Below are 6000 nucleotides of genomic sequence, written 5' to 3'. Positions count from 1 at the left end.
CTGGGAGCACACACTAGGTGTGTCAGGTCTGCGTACGCTTCGCAGAGAGCTTCAAAGGTCCTTTGAAGCTCTCTGCGAAGCGTACGCAGACCTGACACTATTAGTGTGTGTTCCCAGCCTTCCCCTCCCTCTGAAATGTGATTTTGATCTGTTTAGTTTAATTTTAGTTTAAGTGGTGCGTCCCCGCTGCCGGCTCTCCCACCCGCCTCCAAGCCTGAAACGCGGTGTCTAGGTACTGAACACCGCGCGGTGTTCACTTGCAGGCAGACGGCGTCTCGGGAGTGAAGCGGCTGTACTTTACCGCTGTCACTCCAATTCAGCAAGCCGCGGCTGCTGCTGACTACCGTCCCTACCCCACTGGCTGTTCCTGTAGCCACAGGGAGGACGGAGCAATTACGTGCCGCTGCTGTGCCCACTGTAGACGGTCACCTTACTGTCTACACCAACGGGAGTTGCCTGGCACCGGGACAACTGACTTATTTTTGTCAGACTGTCCATATAACATCTTAACCCATTAACTGCCTTTACTTAATTGATAGGAGGAATCTCCTTTTTTATTGGGCAGTGGGATACTGTTGCAACATTTGTATTATAACTGTTACTGTGCAGTGGAATCACGCAACATTGTTACACATATCCCCAAGCACCACTACTGAACAATACTAAGATTAAAAGAAGGGACACAGATCCTGGGAGCCTCACGGTATGAGGATTATTTTTAAATTCACTGTCCGTGTCATTCATGTATGTGTGTTGTATATTTCGCAGCTTTTAGAAATCTATTATTAAAAGTTATATTTTATCAAAGTCTGTAGGTGCACCACACCATGACATTCTTCCTTTCCCCCCTTTCTTTGCAACTTATCCATGTCCAGTGGTAGCACACCCCTAATCAATATATGTTTGATTAATCATTAATGCCTATTAGGGGGCCATTTTGAAATACCTGTGGATAATTTCTGTGCGACCAGTCACCACCAAAAAACCTTCTTCTCTGTACCTCCCTAACAGGTTATCCCTCATCCGTCACATACCTCCCTAAAGGGGTATCCCTCATCCGTCACATACCTCCCTAAAAGGGTATCCCTCATCCGTCACATACCTCCCTAACAGGGTATCCCTCATCCGTCACATACCTCCCTAACAGGTTATCCCTCATCCGTCAGATACCTCCCTAACAGGGTATCACTCATCCGTCACATACCCCCTAACAGGTTATCCCTCATCCGTCACATACCTCCCTAACAGGTTATTCCTCAACCGTCACATACCTCCCCAACATGTTATCCCTCATCCGTCACATACCTCCCTAACAGGTTATCCCTCATCCGTCACATACCTCCCTAACAGGTTATCCCTCATCCGTCACATACCTCCCTAACAGGTTATCCCTCATCCGTCACATACCTCCCCAACATGTTATTCCTCATCCGTCACATACCTCCCTAACAGGTTATTCCTCATCCGTCACATACCTCCCTAACCGGTTATTCCTCATCCGTCACATACCTCCCTAGCAGGTTATCCCTCATCCGTCACATACCTCCCTAACAGGGTATCCCTCATCCGTCACATACCTCCCTAACAGGTTATCCCTCATCCGTCACATACCTCCCCAACATGTTATCCCTCATCCGTCACATACCTCCCTAACAGGTTATCCCTCATCCGTCACATACCTCCATAACAAGTTATCCCTCATTCGTCACATACATCCTAACAGGGTATCCCTCATTCGTCACATACCCCCTAACAGGTTATCCCTCATTCGTCACATACCCCCTAACAGGGTATGCCTCATCCGTCACATACCCCCTAATAGGGTATCCCTCATCCATCACATACCCCCTAACAGGTTATCCCTCATCCGTCACATACCTCCCTAACAGGTTATCCCTCATCCATCACATACCTCCCCAACAGGTTACCCCTCATCCGTCACATACCCCCCCAACAGGTTATTCCTCATCCGTCACATACCTCCCTAACTGGTTATCCCTCATCCATCACATACCTCCCTAACAGGTTATCCCTCATCCGTCACATACCTCCCTAACTGGTTATCCCTCATCCGTCACATACCCCCTAACAGGTTATCCCTCATCCGTCACATACCTCCCTAACAGGTTATCCCTCATCCGTCACATACCTCCCTAACAGGATATCCCTCATCCGTCACATACCTCCCTAACAGGTTATCCCTCATCCGTCACATACCTCCCTAACAGGATATCCCTCATCCGTCACATACCTCCCTAACAGGGTATCCCTCATCCGTCACATACCTCCCTAACAGGGTTTCCCTCATTTGTCACATACCTCCCTAACAGGTTATCCCTCATCCGTCACATACCTCCCTAACAGGTTATCCCTCATCCGTCACATACCTCCCTAACAGGTTATAACTCATCCGTCACATACCTCCCTAACAGTATATCCCTCATCCGTCACATACCTCCCTAACAGGTTATCCCTCATCCGCCACATACCTCCCTAACAGGTTATCCCTCATCCGTCACATACCTCCCTAACAGGTTATCCCTCATCCATCACATACCTCCCTAACAGGTTATCCCTCATCCATCACATACCTCCCTAACAGGTTATCCCTCATCCGTCACATACCTCCCTAACAGGTTATTCCTCATCCGTCACATACCTCCCTAACTGGTTATCCCTCATCCATCACATACCTCCCTAACAGGTTATCCCTCATCCGTCACATACCTCCCTAACTGGTTATCCCTCATCCGTCACATACCCCCTAACAGGTTATCCCTCATCCGTCACATACCTCCCTAACAGGTTATCCCTCATCCGTCACATACCTCCCTAACAGGATATCCCTCATCCGTCACATACCTCCCTAACAGGTTATCCCTCATCCGTCACATACCCCCTAACAGGTTATGCCTCATCCGTCACATACCTCCCTAACAGGGTATCCCTCATCCGTCACATACCTCCCTAACAGGATATCCCTCATCCGTCACATACCTCCCTAACAGGGTATCCCTCATCCGTCACATACCTCCCTAACAGGGTTTCCCTCATTTGTCACATACCTCCCTAACAGGTTATCCCTCATCCGTCACATACCTCCCTAACAGGTTATCCCTCATCCGTCACATACCTCCCTAACAGGTTATAACTCATCCGTCACATACCTCCCTAACAGTATATCCCTCATCCGTCACATACCTCCCTAACAGGTTATCCCTCATCCGCCACATACCTCCCTAACAGGTTATCCCTCATCCGTCACATACCTCCCTAACAGGTTATCCCTCATCCGTCACATACCTCCCTAACAGGTTATCCCTCATCCGTCACATACCTCCCTAACTGGTTATCCCTCATCCGTCACATACCCCCTAACAGGTTATCCCTCATCCGTCACATACCTCCCTAACAGGTTATCCCTCATCCGTCACATACCTCCCTAACAGGATATCCCTCATCCGTCACATACCTCCCTAACTGGTTATCCCTCATCCGTCACATACCCCCTAACAGGTTATCCCTCATCCGTCACATACCTCCCTAACAGGTTTTCCCTCATCCGTCACATACCTCCCTAACAGGATATCCCTCATCCGTCACATACCTCCCTAACAGGTTATCCCTCATCCACCACATACCTCCCTAACAGGGTATCCCTCATCCGTCACATACCTCCCTAACAGGTTATCCCTCATCCGTCATATACCTCCCTAACAGGTTATCCCTCATCCATCACATACCTCCCTAACAGGTTATCCCTCATCCGTCACATACCTCCCTAACAGGGTATCCCTCATCCGTCACATACCACCCTAACAGGATATCCCTCATCGGTCACATACCTCCCTAACAGGTTATGCCTCATCCGTCACATACCTCCCTAACAGGTTATCCCTCATCCGTCACATACCTCCATAACAAGTTATCCCTCATTCGTCACATACACCCTAACAGGGTATCCCTCATTCGTCACATACCCCCTAACAGGATATCCCTCCTCCGTCACATACCTCCCTAACAGGTTATCCCTCATCCGTCACATACCTCCCTAACAGGTTACCCCTCATCCGTCACATACCCCCCCAACAGGTTACCCCTCATCCGTCACATACCCCCCCAACAGGTTATCCCTCATCTGTCACATACCTCCCTAACAGGGTATCCCTCATCCGTCACATACCTCCGCAGCAGGTTATCCCTCATCCGTCACATACCTACCTAACAGGTTATCCCTCATCCGTCACATACCTCCCTATCAGGTTATCCCTCATCCGTCATATACCTCCCTAACAGTTTATCCCTCATCCGTCACATACCTCACTAACAGGGTATCCCTCATCCGTCACATACCCCCTAACAGGTTATCCCTCATCCGTCACATACCTCCCTAACAGGTTATCCCTCATCCATCACATACCTCCCTAACAGGTTATCCCTCATCCGTCACATACCTCCCTTACAGGGTATCCCTCATCCGTCACATACCACCCTAACAGGATATCCCTCATCGGTCACATACCTCCCTAACAGGTTATGCCTCATCCGTCACATACCTCCCTAACAGGTTATCCCTCATCCGTCACATACCTCCATAACAAGTTATCCCTCATTTGTCACATACACCCTAACAGGGTATCCCTCATTCGTCACATACCCCCTAACAGGATATCCCTCATCCGTCACATACCTCCCTAACAGGTTATCCCTCATCCGTCACATACCTCCCTAACAGGTTACCCCTCATCCGTCACATACCCCCCCAACAGGTTACCCCTCATCCGTCACATACCCCCCCAACAGGTTATCCCTCATCCGTCACATACCTCCCTAACAGGGTATCCCTCATCCGTCACATACCTCCATAACAAGTTATCCCTCATTCGTCACATACACCCTAACAGGGTATCCCTCATTCGTCACATACCCCCTAACAGGATATCCCTCATCCGTCACATACCTCCCTAACAGGTTATCCCTCATCCGTCACATACCTCCCTAACAGGTTACCCCTCATCCGTCACATACCCCCCCAACAGGTTACCCCTCATCCGTCACATACCCCCCCAACAGGTTATCCCTCATCCGTCACATACCTCCCTAACAGGGTATCCCTCATCCGTCACATACCTCCGCAGCAGGTTATCCCTCATCCGTCACATACCTCCCTAACAGGTTATCCCTCATCCGTCACATACCTCCCTAACTGGTTATCCCTCATCCGCCACATACCTCCCTAACAGGTTATCCCTCATCCGTCACATACCTCCCTAACAGGTTATCCCTCATCCGTCACATACCTCCCCAACAGGTTATCCCTCATCCGTCACATACCTCCCCAACAGGTTATCCCTCATCCGTCACATACCTCCCTAACAGGTTATCCCTCATCCGTCACATACCTCCCTAACAGGGTATCCCTCATCCGTCACATACCTCCCTAACATGTTATCCCTCATCCGTCACATACCTCCCTAACAGGTTATCCCTCATCCGTCACATACCTCCCTAACAGGTTATCCCTCATCCGTCACATACCTCCCTAACAGGTTATACCTCATCCGTCACATACCTCCCTAACAGGATATCCCTCATCCGTCACATACCCCCTAACAGGGTATCCCTCGTCCGTCACATACCTCCCTAACAGGTTATCCCTCATCCGTCACATACCTCCCTAACAGGTTATCCCTCATCCGTCACATACCTCCCTAACAGGTTATCCCTCATCCGTCACATACCTCCCTAACAGGTTATACCTCATCCGTCACATACCTCCCTAACAGGTTATCCCTCATCCGTCACATACCTCCCTAACAGGTTATACCTCATCCGTCACATACCTCCCTAACAGGATATCCCTCATCCGTCACATACCCCCTAACAGGGTATCCCTCGTCCGTCACATACCTCCCTAACAGGTTATCCCTCATCCGTCACATACCTCCCCAACAGGTTATCCCTCATCCGTCACATACCTCCCTAACATGTTATCCCTCA

This window comes from Crinia signifera, chromosome 2 (genome assembly GCF_055691185.1).
Source record: "Crinia signifera chromosome 2, ASM5569118v1, whole genome shotgun sequence".
Taxonomy (NCBI): Eukaryota; Metazoa; Chordata; class Amphibia; order Anura; family Myobatrachidae; genus Crinia; species Crinia signifera.
This window is presented reverse-complemented; position numbering follows the sequence as displayed.